The 23,445-nt window shown below is 37.9% G+C and overlaps 1 long non-coding RNA gene and 1 pseudogene across 1 annotated transcript; both read right to left on the bottom strand.

Annotated features, from left to right (window-relative positions):
* Positions 1–207: 207 nt before the first annotated feature.
* LOC121246235 overlaps positions 208–23,445 on the bottom strand; it is a 33,967-nt pseudogene continuing 10,729 nt past the window's right edge.
* On the bottom strand, positions 14,449–14,861 carry LOC121240213. Its single transcript, XR_005935490.1, has 2 exons — positions 14,710–14,861; positions 14,449–14,615 (listed from the first exon to the last, which is right to left on the bottom strand). It is a non-coding gene; the product is annotated as an uncharacterized LOC121240213 (long non-coding RNA).

Here is a 23,445-nt window from a genome sequence, read left to right as displayed (position 1 = left end):
GATAGAAAAATACAGCATTAGAAAAAGCAATTCAACCATTACCTCACTGGGTTTACTCTTTCCTTTCACCTTCCTTTATTGGCAGAAAAGAACTACGTATTAGGAATATCTACACTCCTCTATATTGCAGATAAACTCGAGTTTTTAGTAAATAGTTTAGGAGAGCCACCAATAAAATGGGGCAACTGAAAATGCGAAGTAAGCATTGCAGGAGGGTTATTATGCCCAGCTCAAGGTCTTACTTGCCATCATTGTCACTGCCATATTGCGTAGAATTACCATTCCAGTAGGAATTTCTGCCATTGAACCGACCATCATCTTCATCACGTTTAAGCGTATGAGTATTGCTCCCAAAACCGGATGATGTTGTTGGTTTCCTCTTCTTGCCATCATCTCTACCAGTTGCAGGACTGCTTTGGTTTGAAAAGTAGTTGGAGTTGGGCCTCTGACTTCCACCAAAGTTATTCTGAAGTGCAGGGTTTGGATCTACAATGCCAAAGCCAGACGCTACAAGAAAAAGGGCATTTTTCGGTGCCAAAAATCGCCGCAAATAACCCTCAAAATTGCTACAAATAACCTTTCGCTGCGATGTATGCTCTGCGGGACATTCCTCGCAATTGTTGACTCACCTAAAAGTTAAACCATCAAAACCCAAAAATCGTCAAGAAAAATGTTTATTTGCAGAAATTTTTTTCGTTGCTAATATTGTAAATTACGCCGCAAATAACGTTCATATTCTATCTCTTTATTGTTGCGAAAAAGCATTTGCAGCGTTTTATATCGTCACAAATACACAACATATTGCCGCAAATATCTTCATATTATCTGCAGTGAGTTCAAAAATTGCCGTGAATAATTTTTTTGCGGTGGTTATATTCACTATGAAATTTCTGGATGGACACACAAAGCTCAAGCTATATAAATTGCAATTTAGTATTTATATTAAACATTTATATCAAACATTTATATTAAAAAATAATGAATCAACTATATATACAACCACACCACCTTATATAACTAAGAAAATCTCTAAATTCAATTCCCACATCTTTTCTTTTTTCACGTTACCTAGCTCCACTCAATACATGTGCAAACAACTAAATAAAAAAAACACCCAAAGAAGAAAGAGAATGAAAGGGTGCGCACAATCATCACACCAAGTAAAGGTGCTTTTTCTTGGACAAACCAAAGATGCTTATTTAGTGAAGGTGCTTGATTAATATTCTCAATTAAAAACTCGTTTAATAGACAATTGAGTAAATAGTAAGGACCATGGCAAGGAGTTACAGTTAAATATGAGGGTTGAATCAAATGACTCACCTCTGCCGTCTTTCTTCCTTCTTGAGCATTGTAATCTATGATTTTCATCTCAACAAATTTGTACTGTTGTAGTCTGCAAGAGATTAGAGCATGGCATACATTAAAAATGATACAAGTTTACAGAAACAAAAACAGGGAGTTCATACAGGAATCTATGAACGGCATAGCTTACATCAAGTACCTAGAAAAAAGTCTATTGCATAAAGAAATGCCATAACCTTGGGAATATAAAACATCGATAAATACATTCATCCAACAACTTGGGGTTGTATGAACCAATATCATTTCACCAATAAGCTCCATGTAGGTCTCATATTCAAGCATGTAATTGACCATTATGATATTCAAGGAATATATCTCGAGTCTTTTGAGAAAAAAATATTTACATCATCATTCCCAACTAGAGCACCAGAGAAATCAGATTCTAATTGAACTTCCAACTACTGTAGCCTCCAACAAAGTTCAAGCCCATCCAAGATGATGAAAATCATATATATTTTCTTGTAAATTAATACACACTCAGAGCATTAATACCCCACTCACTTGTGGCAAAGAAATATATTATTCCATCATAATTTCATTATAGAGGCCCCAAAGCAAAATACATATATATATGAGCTAAACTAGAGAGAATAAATTAAAATTACTATTGTAGAAAAACTAGGCAATCCCACTCTACCAAACATATCATACAAACAATTACGCAAAGCTTCAGTCACCAAAACCACGGACAATACTAGAGAATGCCATTGCACAACTAATTCCAGCCAACAAGAAATTTTGCTCAGCACAGCACATCGATTTGTTCTAGGATGCTTATGGATAATGAAAAACCACATTACAACCTAAAACAGTTCCTCAATCAGTTCCTTAAACTTTTTGGCATGGTTACTTAGTATTTAACATCTGATTTTATTTACTTTTCTACTGGGGTTATTTGAGTTGTTCCTCAATCTGAATCTCTCTAAGAACTGGTCATAGTGGACTATATGCTTGTCTGAAGGGAGCACAAAAACCCAACCAGCTTACATGCCTTACTTAAGGTTTTAACCCTCTGATTTACAAGCTACACACACACACACACACACACACACACACAAATAGTACAATGAAGAGAACGTCATGCAAAAGAATTAATGAGCCAAAAACCGAAACAGATAACTTATCTATTTTCTATCCCCTAGTGCTTTTAGAGGACCAGAAATTACTATCTGACTATGTGAACTAAATTTGCTCAAGGAATATGTACCTTAAAGTTTAAAGGGTACTAAAACAGAGCCATAAATAAAATAATTTAGAGTAAAAAGACAGGTTACAATGTCTTGAAAAAATCCCAGTTAGAAGCAAGTCTGGAGAAGAAATAGTTTTTGGAGAAGAACATAATTCAATGCCATAGAACATATTTGCTAGAACATATTTACTTGCTAATACCATAAAAACTCAAAGAAGCATATCTGCTAGAACACTCTGCCCACCATAAATACTAGTGAAAGTGTATGGCTTTCATAGCCTAATTGAACACAAAAATTTGTTACAATGCATTATAAATACACTAAGCAGAAAAGATTAAAAAGAGAAGATCTTCTCAATATTAAAAAGAGTAGAAATAAGTATCAATATTCAATAAGCCTAGTCAAGGAAGAAAAGAGAGTACCCAGAACCAAAAGAATGAAGCCAATTCAAATGCATTCTGCAAAGAGTTAAAACAAAGAACATGCAAATCAGTTTTACTTTCCCAATTGAAAGTCAGTCCATAGAAATTTAAGAAAGAACAAGAAAATAGATTTGCAACTATCTGCAGATGTATCATGCTTTTTTGGCATTCTCCAGTACATTGCAAGATTTGAAAATAAAGAAGACATAAGAAAACAAGCAACTATAGTTAAACTATAACTCAGTTTATTTTCAGGTAATGAAGTTCTATTTGCGGAAAAAAAAAAAAACTATAATTGAACTATGTTTGATTTCACTAACATTAATGGGAATGAAGGGTCCTTTGCCCCCACTGACTTCAAGTTAAAGAAACAACACCATTGGATCCACAAATTCTGCATTGAATAGCGACATTCCAGCTGCTACATGCATATAATTAAGGATGATCTTCATCTTCTTTTAAAATTCTCAACCTTCCTTGACAGAAAACAACATATTTATAAAGATAAAAGCTTCAAATATCAAATTATCACCAACGAAGCTTTTCATAAAAAAAAAATCAAAGAAATATCATAGCCAATATCCCTATCACTTGGCATTCCCTTTTCTTTTCTTTTCTTTTTAAAAGAAACTTTGTTTTCTCTATGTTTAATAGTACCTATAATGAGAGAAAAATAGTGTGATTTATGAATAAATTCTTGTGTATTCATGGTTTTCCAAACGTTGAATACACAAGAATTTATCAGGACCTATCATTAAAACAAGAAAACATTCATATTAATAATGGGAAAATCTTATTCATGTTTTCAAGTTCTAACAAATAAAAATAAAATCTATCTTCATATATCCCTTCTACCCCAAACTGGAAATTAGACATCAAGTTCATCAGCATGCACCAAATCTAGGTTCAAAGCCATAATTGAAAAATGCATGATATCAACAACCCATATACAAACTAGCGACCACACAGATATTTCTACAGTACAGGTACAAAACACAAAACCCAATCTCCAAACGGAACTAAACCAAGAAATCAAGCAAAGATAAAAGGAATGAAAAGAACCCATATGTGAAAACTGAAGGCAATATCAGGGGTGGTCGTAGTGGTTGCTTGGCATGGAGTGGTGGCTCGGGAGGAGCACGACGGCGCTGAGGAGAGTAAGTGGTCATGGGTTGCGAACAGAGCAACGGAGAGAGGGACGGCCTCGGGCTGCTCGACTAGGCGTGGAGGAGAAGGGGGCTCCGACGGAGGACTGTTGATGGCGTCGAGGTGTGAGTGGTGGCAAACAGTGCCCCCATCGATGGCGATATAGAGAAATCTGAGACAGAGAGAGAGAGAGAGAGAGAGAGAGGTGAGGCCAGATTCAGGGAAAAGGCAAGAGATCAGCGTGGGGGCTGGGGGAAAAGGAGGGGTGGCCGTCAAGGTGAGGTGGCATGGTGGGGTTGTTGGTGACGGGTTGTGCGTGGCGAAGGCTTGAAGGAGAAGAGGGATTGGGGAGAGAGGGGGAGGGGTGCGGGGGAGAGGGCTGGAGGGAAAGAAATGAGGGAAAAATGTAAGGCGTGGGTTTTAAGTTTTATTAGCTTTTCCGGTGCTTTTCATTCACCTCTAATAAGCTTTAATTGCCACATATGTTTTTACGTTGACAATGTTCGCCGCAACTAGCATCAATTGCAGCGATGTTTCTAATCGACGGAACTATAACACCGCTACAGTTAAAAATTCTTTGTTGAGGTGACAAAAATTGCCGCTAAAGGTAAAAAAGTAGCCGCAAAAAGTGAAGTCTAAATTCTCCTCCTCCATTTCCTAACTTCGCACTGGAAATTAAGCGGCGACTTGAAAATCATCGGAAATAAGGTATATTTGCTGCGATTTTTTTTGGGACGATTTTAAAATCGTTGGAAAATGCCTGATTTCTTGTAGTGAGAAGAGGTAAGGTAAGTTATTCTGGAGGGGACTATAACAACAAAATAAAGAACGAGACTTGCTACAGAACAGCCACTGTACCAGTGCACATACTAGGTGGCTACTTTTGGTTTTTCTTTTCTTTTCTTTTCTTTTTTCAATCAAAACGTGCTTTTTTGATTCAGTTTGAAAATCTGTTTTAGTTTTTCATCCCTATTTGAATTCATCTCGCGAAACCACCCTCCTCCCTCGACACCAACCCGCTTCAGCTTCCTCAACCCAATGCCTCCTGGTGATGCCGTCTCTCTCATCAGCACCACCGAGCGGCGCTCCTCCATTTGCCCAACCCAGCATTGCCAGCTCGTTGAACGGAGCAAACTAGACTTGAATCCTACGAAACCCACCCTCCTTCCTTGCCACAAACCTGTGTTGGCTTCCTCTTCTCATTGCCACCTTGAGATGGCGTCTCTCTATTCAGTGCCACCTTGCAATGCTGCTACGTATGCCTAGCGATGCCACTTTCCGCAAGCTGATTGAATGGACCAAACCAGGGACAAGTTCCAACAGCTCTGTTTTGGCAAATGGTTTGCTCAGCTTCTTAGGTAAATATTGTACCATTTTTCCTTCCATACTATTATGTTCTTCATGTACACATCGAGATTTGATTTTTGTGTTTTATGAGATGGGTATTGTGGCTTAGGGCATGGAGAAAAACAGTGTTCTTTCCAGAAAAACATGGTCCGTAAACTATTGTTTTTTGTTAATACAACCTGGGTTTTGAAGACATGATTGGAACTTGTATGTTTTAGTAGGGATGTGTAAAAAAATATGTTAATGATATAATTGATACTGCAAATCAATCATGTATTTTTTTAATAGAATTGTAGTTTTGATGCTCAACTACCTGATTAGGGACTTGCAGATGATTTCATTTAGCAACCATGAGTATGTGTTGGCTAACTTGCAAATACGTTCCTATAACTACCTTATAAAATTAAAATTGAGGTGGCTTATGTGGAATATCATATATTTTTCTGTGGCGCCCCCAATCCCCCTTATATAAATACACAGGGATCGAGACGCCAGGATGGTGACAACACGGTCACACATCCCAACGAAGTTCCAGTGTGTGTACATGAAACAGTGTACAAATAAAATAACGCAGCGGGTAGTCAACTAAGTACCAGAATTTATTTACAATCAAACATCAGTAAAAATTTAAATAGCAGTTATACAGTCATCCATAAAAATATATTACAATAGTTTTCAAATAAACAAACGAGTGATCCCAGATCACTCCTCAGGCGGAGCCGTCTCCTCAGGCTCGCCCTCCTCCTCCTCATCTGCATCAAAATCTGCGTTACCACAAAATGGTATCGCAGGTAAGTATGACCCCAAATAACAACGTAATATAAAATGCATTAAATGCAACTAACATGCATGCACATGAAAAATATGCATTTTTCCATAAGACATCATTTTCCCCGAAAATGATAATTTTCCAACACACGCCAAAATCTCATTTTGGCCCAAAATATCCGTAAAACATTTTCCCAGAAAATGATTTACCCAAAAACCAACTCGCACTATTTTCCCAGAAAATAGTGCATTAATTCCAAATGCACCATGCATTATTTCCATATGCACCATGGCCTCCCCTATGGACCATCCGCACGTCCTGGCTTCGTAGCGATGCTCAGTTCCGCGCCCGGTGCGTACATGGCCAAGCACCCACACTACGCAACGAGCGATGCCCAGTTCCGCGCCCAGCGCGTACGTGGCCAGACATCCTCTAGTCCCCGCCAGCAGAAGGACCACGGAGTCGGCACGAGACCATCTCGTCCGATCCCACTGTCGCCCGGCGACAATCCAGGGGACGTTACTCAGTATATTCCGCTCCCGAGTAACCAGAGGAGCTCCACCGAGTTAATGCCCCATCTCGGCTTGGGGTCGTGATACACACGCACCCAAAAATAATATCACATAAAATCACAGCCTTTCAAATCACACATGAGCATGAATGCAATGCACGAAAACCCAGTTTTCTTTACAAACATGATCATGCATGAGATAATGATATGAACATGCACCAACACTGATCCAACATCCATCCAGTACCAATCCCAACAAATCCAATCAAAACAACTCATCAACAACCAAACCAAATAAACCAAACCAACCAAACAACTCCAATCTCAAATCCATCCGACCCCCGAACTCCTCGGACTCAGTCCGGCATGCCAAAAATACAGTGAAATGGGTTAGTGCAAAAATACATTTAAATTACGAAAGTTCTTTGGAGAAATACTTACAATGCAATATAACAATTTCCGAAGGATCACGAAGTTGAAAAAGGCGACGTTTGAGCAACACCACAGTGTAAAATACACTGTGGCCGTGGGTCACAAATACCAACTTTCAAACGGAGGCAAACGAAGACCCAAGATTGATAGGGTAGGGCCTAGGGAGGTCGGTGAAGCTAGTGGTGGTGGTGGTTGGCCGTGGGTGGCGGCGAAATGGGTGGTAGAAGACCAAAATACCCAAATCGGAAATGTAGATGGTGGAGCTTCACCGGTGGCGGATCGGAGCTGGGGTTGGGTCCAATGGGTTGCCAAGAGGTCGAGGATGATGTGGTAGGAAGATGGTGGCCGGAGGTGGCGCGACGGCGGCGCTGGAACGAAAGTGACGCTGCGGCTTGAAGGGCTGGTGGTGGTTAACGGCGGCGATGGAGGAGCTGGAAATGGAGGTGTGGCGTCGCCGGTGGCTGGGGGAGCTGGGGAGCCGGGCGGTGTCGACACCGCCGGCGCACGGCGGCGTCGACCACCGCCGGCGCACGGCGGCGGGCTAGGGAGAGGAAGAACGGACGGAGAGAGAGTGAGGGAGCTGGACGTCGCGCTGGAGAAAGCCAGGAAAGAAAGAAAAGAAAGGAGGAAAAGAAAAATGAAAGAAAAAGAAAAGAGGAAAGAGAAAATGTAGAGAAAGAAATGAGGTCTAATCCTCATAACTTGGGTCACAAAAATGATCCAACGAAAACGATTTCAAAACCTCAAGTTAAATAAAATAATTTAAACGTAATGGTAAAGTTAAATTGAAATAATTAAATCCCACAGTAATTAAATAAATATTAAAAGCAATTTAAATGCATAACAATAAATAAATATTAAGAAGGCACATAAAAATAATTTTCACCAAATTAAAATCATAGAAATAAACTCATTAAAAATCCAACCAATTTTAAAATACGAGAATAAAATTTAAATAAATAAAAATAATCCTTTAGTAAAAATACACTAAAATGCGGGGTGTTACATTTTCACAATAAGAATTTGTAGAATGTAATATAGTTTTTTCTAATGTAGTTTGTTATAATTCTTTTTGTGTACCTATACAAGAAAGCTTTTTTGTGGATCACACATTCCTCATTCTTTCTTTCTCTGCAGGGGAATCATGACCTTTAGGTATTTTGTTATTATTTGAATTGGTTAATGAGTGTTGTTTGATGTGTAGCACGTGTGCTCAATATTTACTCACTGTATTGTATGATAGCTTAGTAGATACCAAATGATCATCGTTATGGTTTACTAAACTGGGTTTCAAAAAATATAACCCAACGCAATGAATTAAGTTTTATAATAACTATAAAAATCAGTTGTGTTGCCTTTTATTGCTTTTGAAATCCATTAACAACTACAATCATGGTAACAAATAGATATTTTATAGATATTTTTTATGGTAATTCTTTGTCCTTTTAAGTGTGCGCACACAAATATGTGTATTAATAAGGAAGAAGCGTAGTTGTGTGAGGGTAAAAGGCAAAATGTAGTTGGTTTCATTTTCATGTCGTTTTTAGCATGTAGATGGTGCAAATACATGAGACAAAGATCTTAGTATATGTGGCATCACATAAATTGGGTTCTATTTCTTTCCTTCTTATTTTTATCGTTTTGGGTTTAATTTTTTGGATCTTTTTCTTAGTCCTATAAGTTCTTAAAAGGGAAACTCTCCATGCCGCTTCTGTTTTTTGGGAATAATTTCTATTGAAGCTAGGAGATGGATGGATGTAATATAATTTAAGTAGCAGTTTTGCTTAATATTATTGGATGAGTGTGCAATTTTTTTTTTATAGGGTTTTTGGTTCTGTTTGTTAATATTACTTCGAAGCCTACGTACGCCGGATTTTAATTTCATGTTTTATTCAAGCTATCAATTGCTCTTGATATATTGTCATTCAACCTTGACTCAAATAGTGCTTGCTCTCCAGCCTAAGAAAGGGGTGGAGGGTCATGGGTTCTAAATAGTAGTTGAACCAAGGGTCGTTGGACAGTGTCACATCAGCATAATAGGATGAGAGTAGAATGTGAGCATAATATATAGCTTAACTCATTTTTTTTGTTCTTGACAAGTAAAAAGACATCGAGAAAATAGACTGACTAAATAATTGCTACATGATTCGATGGATTCCATGATTTGGAAAGATCTGTTTCTGCTCAATGACAGTTGTTTGTTTTTATTTTGTTCATACCATTATCACAGCATTTCAAGCTCCTAAGTAATAATGACAAAATGTCCTTTATTAATCCACAATAAGCTTGTGGATTTAGTTTATTTTTTATGAATTTACGAAGCTATATATGTTAAAAAAATAAACTTTAGTTCATTCTTATCATTTTATTCTTTGCCTTTGAGCAGCTCTTTGAAAACTCCAAAGTGAAACCATTACCTGGTTGGGATTGTCATGAGCTAACTATTGAGTTGAAAGCCAAGTCTTGAAGAGAGAGCTCCATAAAATGGATGATAAAGTCTTGGTGAGAGGAGTAGAAAGTGCCAATTAATGTATTGTATTAGGCATATTGTGTACCAATCAGTTTCAGACTAAGCCTTCTCATCAGTTTCAGACAATCATTGTACATTTGTATTTCATTTCTGTAGAAAGTGCTTATATGATCACCAATAATCTACATTACGTATGAATGTGTTTAATCTTCATTTTTCTTCTTTTCCCATCATGTTCTTCGCCTATAAAGTCTCGGAAGACATTCTCAGTCTTAGTGTGATGGGGGAAGAGGAAGATGGAATGCCACATTGGCCTTTGATGTCAACTTTGCAGTCATTAATGACGTCTCAAAATAGAGGTGAAAATCCAATCGTCTACCATGTGAGTAGGCAAGTTGATGTCTTTTATTTTTTTAATAAAGTTTGTTTGACGTGTTCATGAGTCTAACTAATTGCATAATTGTAGCCTCCTTTTGATGTAAATATGCCATACCCTCCGCCGAGTAATCTAGTAGACTTTAGCCCATTTGATGATTCATTTTAGATATATTTATTTAAATTTTTAAAGTCCAGAAATTAAGATGTTATTTTGTTTAGAGTCATTCTATTTTTCCTAACAACATGCTTGTTTGAGTAGATGCCACATTATATGCCCTACCCTCCGCCAAGTAATCCGGAAGACCTAAGGCAAGAATTGCCTCTGGCGTCGACTGTGCCAACTGCTGTAGAATTTGAGCAAAATCTTGGAAGTACATCATGGATGACTGATGAAAGTTGTCATGACGCCGATGGTATTACAGTTTTGTTTGCCTTGATTATAATGACTGTAATATTGTTTTGATGTTAATCCATCCATATGTTTCCATTTTTAGAAATGGTCTTCGACATAATGAAGATTTAAAGGGTACCACTGTTGTTCAGGATGATGAGGTACGAGTTGAAGCACCAAGATCCGATATGGAATTTGACTGTGTGAAAGAGTTTACAGCCTACTATAAGCAATATGCCAAGTAAGAGGATTTTGGTATATATGAGGACTAGGAGAGATGATGATGGGAGGCCTGTTTATGTGACCGTTGGTTGTGCTCGTGGCGGAAAGCACCAACCTAAGAATAGTAATATCTCAAAACCACAGCCAACAACTAGAACGGATTGTAAGGCGAGAGCAACTGCGACGTTGAGCAAGAATGACAAGTGGGTTTTCACCACTGTTGAAGATGTGCACAACCACATAATTGTGAGCCCCAAGAAGACAAGACTCTTGAGATCTCACAAGTGTCTAGATGAATACAATCAAAGGATGCTCGACCTGAATGTTCGAGCCGGTATACGAATGAACAAGAATTTCTATTCTTTTGTCGTTGATACATGGGGTTTTGAGAATCTTCAGTTTCAAGAGAGAGATTTTCAGAATTTGATTGACAGGTTAGACATTCAAGGTTGGGTAAAGGAGATGGCGAAACACTTAATCAGTATTTCCAAAGAATGAAATATCAGAATGATGGCTTTGTTTGTAACATGGACATTGATGATAAGGGAAGGTTGCAGAATGTGTTTTGGGCTAATGCTGGGAGTTGAGTAGCCTATGACTATTTCGGAAATGTTGTAACCTTCGATACAACGTACTTAACAAATAGGTATGGGATGCCTTTTGCTCTATTTGTTGGTGTTAACCATCATGGGTAGTCCATATTATTAGGGGCGGGATTGCTTTCAAGCGAGGACACACATACTTTTGTGTGGTTGGATTGCATGAATGGTCGGGCGCCCAAAACCATCATAACTGACCAAGATCAGGCAAGAAGAGTGCTATTTCTATTGTATTCCCTGAAACTCGTCATAGATATTGTTTATGGCATATAATGCATAAACTTTCAGAGAAGTCAGGATCTCACGCCAAATTCAATGTGGGTTTAAAGGCTGACATTCAGACTGCATTATATGACTCACAAACTACCACAAAATTTGAGGAGAGCTGGGGTCAACTACTTGTGAAATATGATCTGGTCGGCAATAAATGGCTTCAATCCTTATACGAGGAAAGGTCTTTTTAGGTTTTAGCTTACTTGAAAAGTTTATTTTGGGCTAGTATGAGCCCGACACAGAGGTCAGAAAGCATGAATGCATTTTTTGACAGGTATGTCCATTCCGGTACAACATTGAAGGAATTCGTCTACCAGTTTGATAATGCTCTTAGAAAGAAGGCGGAGGTAGAGATAACGGCTGATTTCAAGTCTAACAACCAAACTATTACCTGCGTGTCCCGTTTCAACATTGAGAAGCAGTTTCAGAACTTATATACAAATGCAAAGTTCAAAGAGGCCTAAAAAGAGTTGCTAGGCCTAATGTGTTGTAATTGTTGGTTGGTAAGCACACAATGGTGCATTTAAAATACGATGTGTTGGATGAAATATGTACTGGTGACCACATCAAAACAGTTCATTTCTCAGTTTACTATAACGAAGAGGTGGTGGAGGTAAAATGCATGTGTGCACTATTTGAGATGAGGGGGATTCTATGTAGGCATGCACTTAGAGTTTGTCAATTGAAGAAGATTAATGTGCTACCAGATGTATATGTCTTGGATCACTGGGGAAAGGACTTAAAAAGTAGATACACATTACTTAGTTGTAGGTACGATGACCTCCGGGACAGTTCAGACGCGCAAAATTATGAGCTTGTGGTTAAAAGATGTTCGAAATTAGCAACCAAATCAGATAATGAAAAATTCAGTGCATTCTTACGTGTCATTGATGAGTTTGAGACAAAATGGAAGGTTCAACACTAGAGTCAACATTCGAACAAACGAAGGTCAAACCAAAGGTGGTCTTGGATAAAGATAGAAGATATTAAGCCCTAACGTAGTCTGAAGGAAAGGGAGACCCCTAAGTAAGAGAAATGTTCCACCCGTGGAAAAGATGGCAACAAAGAGAAAGAAACCAGTAACTCTTGGAAAAATTTGCACTGTTAATAGTTGGTATATTGATTCTAATATATGTCTATTTTTGTTTTGCAACTTAGACTTGCAGGAAAATCTTGGTAGATGAAACAAAATTGGCTAACACCTTGGGATCTCAATAGCACCAATTTGATGATGGGCTTGGTGTTGGAACACAAAACAACATTCTTACATGATCAACCCCACCAGGAAATGAGGTTAACTGTGTATTTTCATTAAGTGAAAACCATGTATGACATCATGATGTAAACAATTTGATTAAAGAAAAAGCATGCATCGACAGTCCTTGTTTTAATTATAGTTGTTTTCTTTCAGATGTGTGACCATATTGATGCACACTTGTAACTCTATGGTGATGAGAAGAAACATTTTTTGAAGCTCGTATAGAGGGTTTGGTGTAGTTTGTGGATGTGGGGGTGGTTAATTTTGTTGTACTCTTGTTGATTGGTAAGTTTCATTGGTTCCTAGTGAGGCTTGGATTCATGAACTTACTCGCTTGTTCTACTTTTATTATGAAACACTCAGCTCATAATTCATGAACTTACTCGCCTGTTTTTTATTCACCAGAAATTCTTCTCTAGGCTTGCCACTCTTCCTTTACAATCACTCCACCACCAACTCCATGGAATTTCTGAGGTTTTTGTTTTCTTTTTTAGGATGAAATAGTTGTTCTCCTTGTTTAGTCTTGTAGCCAAAGGCCAAGTTTCATGTACTTATATTTAGAATAATCAGGCTCATATATTATGGACTAGGCTCCTCCACCCAACTTAGTTTCAATTTTCTTTTTAAATTCTAGATTTGGTGTGGTAATTTTGGCTAATTCTCAAATGGTTGTCCACGCTGCAAGCTTTGGAGGAACAATCATTGATCCAATGGCTTGGGCGCACAAAGAGTGTCTCGACAAATCACGCTTCCCTGCATAGCAGAATAGCAGAAAAGAGCTGGTGAAAGAATAGCAAAATAAATAGTTGGTGGCACGCTAGCTTTTCGGAATTCGAAGGGAATTTTGGAGAGAAAATATAGATGATGCTGCCTGCGTGCATTGTTAATTAGTTGGTCTCTGTAGAGGATGTTAAAGGTTGTCCTCTTTGTTCTTCTTGCCGTATACTGTATACATAAGTGAAAGATGTTTAGTGAAATATTGATTCATGTATTTTATAAATATATTTATTTTGGACTGTTGGAATCAACCTTGACGGATTGGAAAATAACTATGGTAGCATACGGTATCACATAAATTTTATGTATGTGCGCCCAATTGGTCATATATTCTAGTAATATCTATTTTATAAAGGTTGAGCAAGACGACTTCGAGAGGGAACACAATCTATTTCTTTAAAAAAAAATAGGCCACTGTATAAAGACATCTGTGATCACCAATAATCTCCACAGGACCTCAGCCCCCCTCAAAGTTGTGCAATCTATTTGCATCCCTCACCACGAATACCACCTTCAAAACTTTTGACAAACCTTTGGCATGACAATCCGAACATCTATAGAATAGGCATATAAAAAAACAGAGAAGCATAGAAAAGATCTACATAGACTTGTGTTGCTTGAATTATAAATTAAATGATCATAGTCGATCAACTAAATAAGACTTGGCAAAAGTTTACAAAGTCGATTGAAGTGTACAACCTATTTTCATTACACAGGTTGATTTCGCAACATTCAATTTACATGGTTTTCATCAAAACATGGTGTTAACAAGCTAATTCTATTCAAAACTCATCTAATCCATACAATGTGCTTTTTGTATGAAATTTATCCGAGCCAAGCAAACATTATTACAAATGTGATAACCCAATACAAACATAGCAATTTTCGCTTTTCCCTTTTTAGATTCTTTGCTATCTCTCTCACTTTATCTTCTCTTTTCTGAACGTCATACTCGCATTGTAGTACATCATCCCACGTCTTTGAAGCCTTATTCTCTCTAACACAAAAATTCTCCTCTAGCAGATGAAGTATATCCGCCCATACGAAGAATTCACACCTTGCATCTCCCTGCACATAGTGCGAACTCCCAATTAACATGATAAATTACACCCTGCGAAAAGCAAATTGATATGCAAATATGACAAATATAAAGTCACTTTACCATATTATAGTTTGGGCAGGCAAAAAATCTCCTTCCAGGATTTTTCTTAGTGTGGGACGTCTGTAGTGGTGTTTTCAAGCCACACCAACAACTTGGTGACTCCATCACAAAATCATTAACTAAAGATGATGATTGGGATGACACCATGTGTGATTCTGAAAAACCAAGACAAATTCAAAGAGAAATTATTCGCCCTTAGACAATTCCCAAAGTTCATTATTCTAATTTTATCTCCAACCATCTGTTTAGTGGTTTGAATCCTATTATCCAGTGTCAACATGTTGAGGAACTTGATCGAGTTGCAATATGAATGTGTTGTGAAGTATATGTTAAATAGCTGTCTTAGCATTTGTTTAGAACATAATTGAGTTAGTGAGTATGCATGAGACAAATGAACATATTTCAATATTGATCCACTATGTTCTATCCAAGTTGGCGATGTGTTTATGCATATCTGAGGCATGAGAAGCACTCATTCAGCAAATTTGCTCCATTCCTTGACTCCAACCATGACTGGACTCAGTTTAAGTTTATAGAGTATTTTTACTGTATGAAAAAGGTAAGGAGATATCTACACTCAATGCCAAATGCCCATTGGTCATTCAATAGATCTCTATACTTTGTGGGCATTATATTTTAAAATTTCCAATGTTGGCAAAGAAGTGCTTCAATAAAAAGGATGAGAAGTTGCTTTTTTGAATGCCGTAAAAGGTAAACCCCCCCCCCCTTCGCTTTTTGAACCTGATTTCCCTTTCAATAAAAAACTCATTTCCCTGTGAAAATTCTCCCTTGTCAGTTCTCTATTCTCTATATTATACTACTCTCCTTTACTTTCAACAACAGGAATAGAATGATACTAAAAACCACTAGATGTGAGGCAAACTAGGAAATCAATTGCCTTCAAATTCTGAGATGATTTTCAATATTACAGTGCCCTTAGTACCCTTATTAACATGATTTGGATAGCTGTAGAAGGATCCCAATGCATTTAACTCATGATTGTGCAAGAGTTTCAGAGGAAGAGTCTCTTCCAAATGGAAGGAGTTCTGGGCAACAGTGTGGTCCATTGCAATCATTTATTGGATTTCACACTATTAAGATTGAGAAAATAGACTACTAGGAAGAAAATGTTAATTTAACATTTTTTTTATAAGAAGGAAACCCTAAGTAATTAGAAACACAATATATCCTTCAACTATAGAGTAAATTAAACTATGGAGTAAATTAAACAATGCAGTAAACAATCCTCCAATTTAAGGTTCACAGTCATTCTTTTATTCCAAACGAATAAAGAGAATGAGAGTATTGTGTGAAGGGAAGGTGGGAAAAAATCATAAGCAACCATTATATTCAAAGACAGTAAATTTTCATAAACATGTTATGAAAAAATTAAAAGATCACGAACTCGAGTATTCTTTTTGTGTACCAAAAAATGGAAAAGCAAATGCAGGCAAACCATACTATATTCATATGTGAGAACAAAACTTCAGAGTCTGACTCCACTTTCAGGCAACCAACTTTTGTCAATTGAAAAAACTACTCTGATTTGAAAAAAAAATGCAAAAGTTAAGCTCTCGATACCTTATACTTCCCCATAGGGAGGGCTTAGTATTTAAGCATGTACAGGCAAGAAACCAGTGGGAGTTTAGAGCTGCCGAGAGAGAGGTCTACAGGAGGGTACCGTTAGTTTCTAGCAAATACAGAGAAAGGAGTAAACAGAGGAAAAAAAAATTGAAATATATGCTAAACCTCCCATTGAACTGAGAGCTTCGGTGGACTGAGGGTGGCTTCACGTCAGTGGACTGAGATGGAACCGAGGGCTTCGTTGGTGGACTGGGGGACCGAGGGCTTGGGGATTGATCTCCTCGGGAGGGTTGAGGTCGTGGTGGGGAGGGGAGGGCAAGGTCGTGGTGGGGCGGGGAGGCGAGGTCGTGGTGGGGTGGGGTGGGGCGGGGAGGGCAAGGTCGTGGTGGCCTCCCGAGGTTGTGGTGGCTGTGCTTTGATGGCTGAGGTTCGGGGGGCTTTGGAGCTGAGCTCTTGGAAATGGTTGAATGAGGGGAATGAGCTGAGAGACGGAACGAATCAAAACCGATTCAGTGGTGTTAGTGAATCCGGTCTAGACATCAAGTGTGCAATGGATGCAGCCAAATAATGGCTGCTGCGAAGATTATTTCTATAAACAATGCCCGTCAGCCTTTATATTTCGGCAGACTTTAAAGGACTCGTGGAAATACTTCAATACCAGAAATTTAATAGGTTGTGGACAATGAAAGAAACATATAGAGACCAGATATTAGTTACTAATGCACAGAACACAATACGAACACGGAAACGGCACCATAAATTACAATTTAAAAGGTCTATTTAATTGTAGAACTCACAAAATTGACAGTTGTACGTGATCTGCTCATCTGGATCAGAACCAAGAAGATAATAAAAAATATTAGATGCAGGAAGAAATTTTTGAAGACTAACTAATTATTTCATATTAACAGTAGGCACACATACAACACCTAATCTACATTCCATTTATAATTTTTGTTAAATGGTGGGCCTTGCCATTGGAGAATGGAATGTGTGCAGGCATGTTAGATAACTAGCTAACTAGTTGACCATGGCCAATATAGCTCATTCTAAGTTTCTAGCACCTCCAACACTTCCTCAATGCATTTCATTCATAAATTTTTATAAACCACGGGCCATCCTGGTAAAGAATCTAGATTCTATTAAGTATAGATGATTACACTAACTCCTCATTTAGACTTCTTTTGTAAAATTTCCTAAAATGGTAGAACGTACTTTATTGAAAATGTTTTCATTCAGTTTTCCCCCTTAATCAAATATATGAGCATATATGGAAAGAGTACTTAAAACTTATTTCTGGCTTGACCTAACATTAACATTCAATAAATAACTTCCTTGACCCCAGAGCTTGACCTAATAGCATGAAATTGGCATGGTAAGGTAAGGAAACTCACTATATTGCCATATCCCATTTTGAGATTCTTGTCCAGATCAACTTGATGAGCTGGCACCACCACCAAGATAGGAGAAAGGATTCACGTATGATAAAATCCTCCTCACATATGCAAAATATCCAACATTAGCTCCATCTGAAGAATCAACATTAGTAAAATTTGTTTGATCAGAGGACGGAGATGCTGCACTGTAATTACCCACAGCTCTCTGATGTGGGACTACTATCAGAGCCTGTCTATTAAAAAGGCCCAGCCCTGACAATGACTTGCTCAAATCTGCAATGACGAGAAGCAATTTCACATTGAAATGTTGTCATGTATGAAAGCACTTGAGAAACCTCACTTGGCTGAAAATTTCCCTACATTGGTCCTAGAATGAAGATTTTTGGAACAATATCTTGATCATGATACTGAAATAATTAACACAGTACTTTTAGAGAACGACTAAAATAGATTTACTAATAAAAAACCAGTGAAATAGAATCAACAACGATTGGATGGTTAGCAAATGTCCATTGCTACAGGAGAATGCCATGTCTGACTTCCAAGCTCATCCCATGCAACAGCAAGCTTGTACTTTGAGAAAAGCATGCATTTTATGCATTTTTAGCCTGTAAATAAGATCTTATGCAGATAGTGTCTACTTGGGTCAGAATAGCATCACTTTCATATGCGGCTAAGCCATGACCTAGTTCGTTACAAACGCTCATGCTGCTTTATGCTACATAGTGCTGGACTACCAAAAGATATCTTTCTTTTTTCTTTTTTTTTTGGATAAGTTACTACAAAATAATAACGATGTTTAACTGTATCTGCTATTCTGTGCTAGTAGAAAGCCCCAATACCTATTCCTTAACATGCACAACATGGTCAATGTGACCTTTCCATTCACGCTAATATTGCCCAGTCTGCAGGCGAGGATAAAAAGGTTTCATCTAGATTACTTTTCTATACAGCTTCGCGTGAAATTTGACTGCAACAAAGTAAACAGAAATGAAAGAGAGGCCACATTGACCATGCTGTGCAAGTTCAAGAATTAAATTGATCAAATGGAAAATTACAGGGACCAAATAGGCCGCAACTCTAAGCTTGGGAGGGCTATTATGTATTTTAGCCTTTTTGCTAAGCCCAAAGATGATGAGACGTTCATACCTTGATCGCCGAATACTTTGCGGGGATAAGGAATGGCTAGATCATAAGTCCCAAACCCACTAGGTTGTTTTTTGTCCACATAGTCTTTCACCATTCTCAAAGTGCTTGTGACAGAAAACTTATCTTGTAGGCTCAAGCCTGCGGGCAATCGGATATTTAGATGGACATCACTTGATGTATTGTCTCTCAGATGCATAAGCCTGCATATGGTTTACAGCTTGAGCTTTCTCATCTTCTTCAGCCTCATTTACTTCAGTACCAACAAATTCTTCAACACGTACAGGAACAACTGAATGCTGATCGCTGATTTTTTCTAGGGCAGGACACCCATCTTCAGCACTGGAAGAGTTATGTTCAACTCTAGAATTTTCTATGTCAGCCACTAAAGGACCTATTAAGATTGATATCAAGAAAGTGCCAAAAGATGCAGAGCATCGAATTCTATTCTGTATTAAGACTTCTGTCTATACATCAAAGCAGAAATGCTTTATATACCGTGTATAATAGGCGGGAAGGAAATATTTTAAATACCTAAGCAACAGAACTAACCTATCTGTTACTAAAAATGTAACTAAAATGTAACTTACTAAAAAGAGAAATAACAGACATAACAAAACTAACGGAAACAATACTATCTCTAATACCCTCCCCTTCAAGCTGGAGCATGTATGTTGATAAGGCCCAGCTTGGATACAAGATCAGAAAACAAAGGAAATCCTAATGGTTTAGTAAAACAATCTGCCAATTGATGATGAGAGGAAACATGAAAAAGCTTCACAACTTCTGCTTGAACCTTGTCACGAACAAAGTGGCAGTCTATTTCTATGTGCTTTGTTCTTTCATGAAACATAGGATTAGTCACAATATGAATGGCAGCCTTGTTGTCACAATAAAGAGCAACAGCTTGAGAGTGAGGAACTTGTAAATCATGGAGCAAAGAAAGTAACCACACAAGCTCACAAACTGTGTTAGACATGGCTCGATATTCAGATTCAGCTGAGGATCTGGAAACTGTGCATTGCTTCTTGGATTTCCATGAAATGAGAGATGTGCCAAGAAAAATACAAAAGCCTGTTATAGATCTTCGAGTGTCCTGACAGCCAGCCCAAACTGAGTCAGCAAAAGCAGTCAAGTGAAGATTGGAACTAGTAGGAAAAAATAAACCTTTGCCAGGAGAGTCTTTAATGTATTGTAAAATTCTCTGAGCAGCATGAAGATGAGGCAGTCGAGGAGAGTCCATGAATTGACTTAAGGTGTGGACTGCAAAAGTGATATCTGGCCGTGTGATAGTAAGGTAAAGAAGTCTGCCCACTAATCTCCTATAGGCCTTAGGATCTTCCAAAATAGCACCATCAACTCGAGATAGCTTGAGGTGTTGTTCCATGGGAGTTTTAACAGGTTTAGAGCCCATGAATCTAGTATCTGATAAAATCTCTAAGGCATATTTCCTTTGAGACAAAGAGATACCAGAACTATTCCTTGCAACTTCCAAACCCAAAAAATATTTCAAAGACCCAAGATCCTTAAGCTTGAATTTCTTTCTGATCAAGGAATGTTTTGAAAATATTGATAGCTTCTATATCATTGCTAGCAATAAGGATGTCATCCACATATGCTAGTAAAGCAATAAAACTGGTGCCTTGCAATAGTGTAAAAAGAGAGTAATCCGTTTTAGATTGTTTAAAGCCAAGATCAAGAATGGTAGAAGAAAACTTAGCAAACCATTGTCTTGAAGCTTGTTTTAAACCATACAAGGATTTGTTCAACCTACAAACTCTTGTATCACTTTTGTCACCAAAACCAGGAGGCAAGGACATGTAAACTTCTTCCAACAAATCTCCATGAAGGAAGGCATTGTTGACATCCAATTGGATTAAATACCAACCTTTTGCAGCTGCTATGGAAAGAAGACACTTGACAATAACCATTTTGGCAACTGGACAAAAAGTATCAAAGTAGTCTACTCCTTCTTGTTGTGTAAAACCCTTAGCAACCAATCTTGCTTTATACCTCTCGAGTGTCTCATCAGATTTCAGTTTTACTCTATAAACCCATTTGCATCCAATTGGACTCTTTCCATGGGGAAGATTAGTTAATGTCCAAGTGTTATTCTTTTCTAAGGCTTGAATTTATTCAGCCATAGCAATTCTCCAATGAGGAATTTTGACAGCTTGATGATAAAACTTGAGTTCAACAAAGGTTGAAAGAGCTAAGGTGAAGGCTTTGTGTTTAGATGATAAATGAGAATAACCAATAAAATGAGAAAGTGGATATTGCTTACCTGATAAAGAACCAGAATTCCCAATTGAAGATGAAGAAGAGCAAGCCTGTGAGGATGCCAAATGGCAATGAAAATCTTGCAAATAACCATGTGGTTTATGTACTCGAGAAGATCTTCTAGGAAGAGAATGATCTTGTGAAGGTGTGGATTGATTAGGAACAAGTTCTGTATGAGTGGATTCTGAATGAGTGGATTCTGAATTGACAGGTTCTGTAGAATCAGATAGAGATGAACTCACTGGAATGGATGGAAAAGAAACATGTTGATCAAGAGTAGGTGTAGGAAAGACAGGAGAAGATTGTGGTAAAGCATTGAGATTTTGATTTAATGACTTAAAGGGAAAGATGTGTTCATGAAAAACAACATCTCGAGATACAAAAACAGTATGACTATCAAGGTCATAGAGTTTGTATCCTTTAATAGCAAGAGGATAGCCAATGAAAATACACCTTCTAGCTCGAGGAGCAAATTTAGATCGATTGTGAGCTAGTGTAGATGCATAACAAAGAGAGCCAAACACTTTGAGGTGAGAATATGATGGTGGTTTTTTGAAAAGTAATTCATATGGTGTTTTGTTTGCTAGCAAGGGAGAAGGAATCCTGTTAATGAGATACACTGCTCTAAGAATGCAGTCAGACCAGAAAAACAAAGGGATACTGGACTGAAAAAGAAGAGCACGAGCAACATTGAGAATATGTTGGTGCTTCCTCTCAACTACTGAATTTTGTTGAGGGGTGGCCACACAAGATAATTGGTGAACTATGCCTTTAGAAGAAAAAAAATGAGGCATATCAAATTCAGTGCCATTGTTTGTCCTTATAGTTTTGATGGAATAATCAAATTGATTGGCAACCATATTAATGAAATTCTGTAATAGCACTTGAGTTTCAGATTTTGACTTCATCAAATAAACCCAAGTACTTCTAGAAAAGTCATCTACAATGGTTAAGAAATACTTAAAACCATCCAATGACTGAGACTGAAATGGGCCCCATATATCACAGTGAATAAGTTGAAAAGGACATGAAGAAATGTGTTCACTGTGAGAAGGAAATGGCAATCTCTTGTGTTTAGCAAGTGGGCAAATTGACATGGAATGTCATTATTTATGGAAGCAGTAGGTACAATAGAAGACAACAATTTTATTCGAGAAAAGGATGGATGACCCAACCTTTATTGCCAAATATCAAACTCAGAATGATTAGAGTGTGAAACATAAGCAGAATTGAAATTTGAATTATAAGGAAGAGTAACATGATCATCTGATTTATGCAGTATGTATAATCCTCATTTGGCTTTACCCTTCCCAATCATTCTCCAATGGGTGAGGTCCTGTATATAGCAAGTATTACCAGAAAAAATTAAGCAACAAGATGTTGATTTGGTTAGTTGGCTGACAGAAAGAAGATTGAATTGAAAAGAAGGTACACACAGAACATTATGCAAAATGAGCTGTGGAGATAGATGAATGGATCCAATATGTGTAACTGGTGCAGAAATGCCATTGGGCATTTTGACAAACGAGTTATGTGTGGAATGAAAAGAAGTGAAAAGGGAAGTAGAATGGACCATATGATCCGTGGCACCGGTGTCTATGATCCAATCATCTGAAGTAATGTGCATAGGAAATGTTGTTTTAATGGAAAAAACAGAAGAAAATTTACCCGAAAGATGATCAACTGAAGAAATCACATTGGCTGTTTGAGACACATGTGATTCAGAATTGAGAAGAGCTATAAGCTGCTGGCATTGTTGTGGTGTGAGTGGAAATGAAGAGGTAGAATCACCAGCAACTTGATGAGCTAAAGATGATGGAGTGGAATATTTTCCTTTGGAGCGATATCCAAGAGGATATCCATGTAACTTGAAGCATTTTTCAATTGTATGCCCAGGAACAGAGCAATGGGAGCAAATAAGTCTGTCTTTGCGAGTGGAGGGTTTAATCTGATGAGCCTGTTTTGCTGTTGATGAGAGTGCAGCAGATGGAATGTGAGAGATAAGAGGTGATCCAATGTCTCTCTGACGCTCTTCTTGAAGAACAAGAGAGAAAACCTTGTTCATAGGAGGAAGTGGATCAATCAAAAGGATTTGACCACGCACTTGAGAGAGTGAGTCATTCAGCCCCATCAAGAAACGCATAACATAGTCTTGCTGATGCATGGCCATCAATGTACATAGACCTCCAAATGAACATACAGGTAAGGGTCTATAGTTCATCAATTCATCCCATAACCTTTCATTTGAGTGAAATAGGTACTAACAGAGAGATCATTCTGCATAAGAGAAGCAATAGACTTCTGCAGTTGAAAGATCCGAGGACCATTT

This window comes from Juglans microcarpa x Juglans regia, chromosome 1D (genome assembly GCF_004785595.1).
Source record: "Juglans microcarpa x Juglans regia isolate MS1-56 chromosome 1D, Jm3101_v1.0, whole genome shotgun sequence".
Classification (NCBI taxonomy): Eukaryota; Viridiplantae; Streptophyta; class Magnoliopsida; order Fagales; family Juglandaceae; genus Juglans; species Juglans microcarpa x Juglans regia.
The sequence above is the reverse complement of the archived record's forward strand: the minus strand, read 5'-3'. Positions and strand labels throughout refer to the sequence as shown.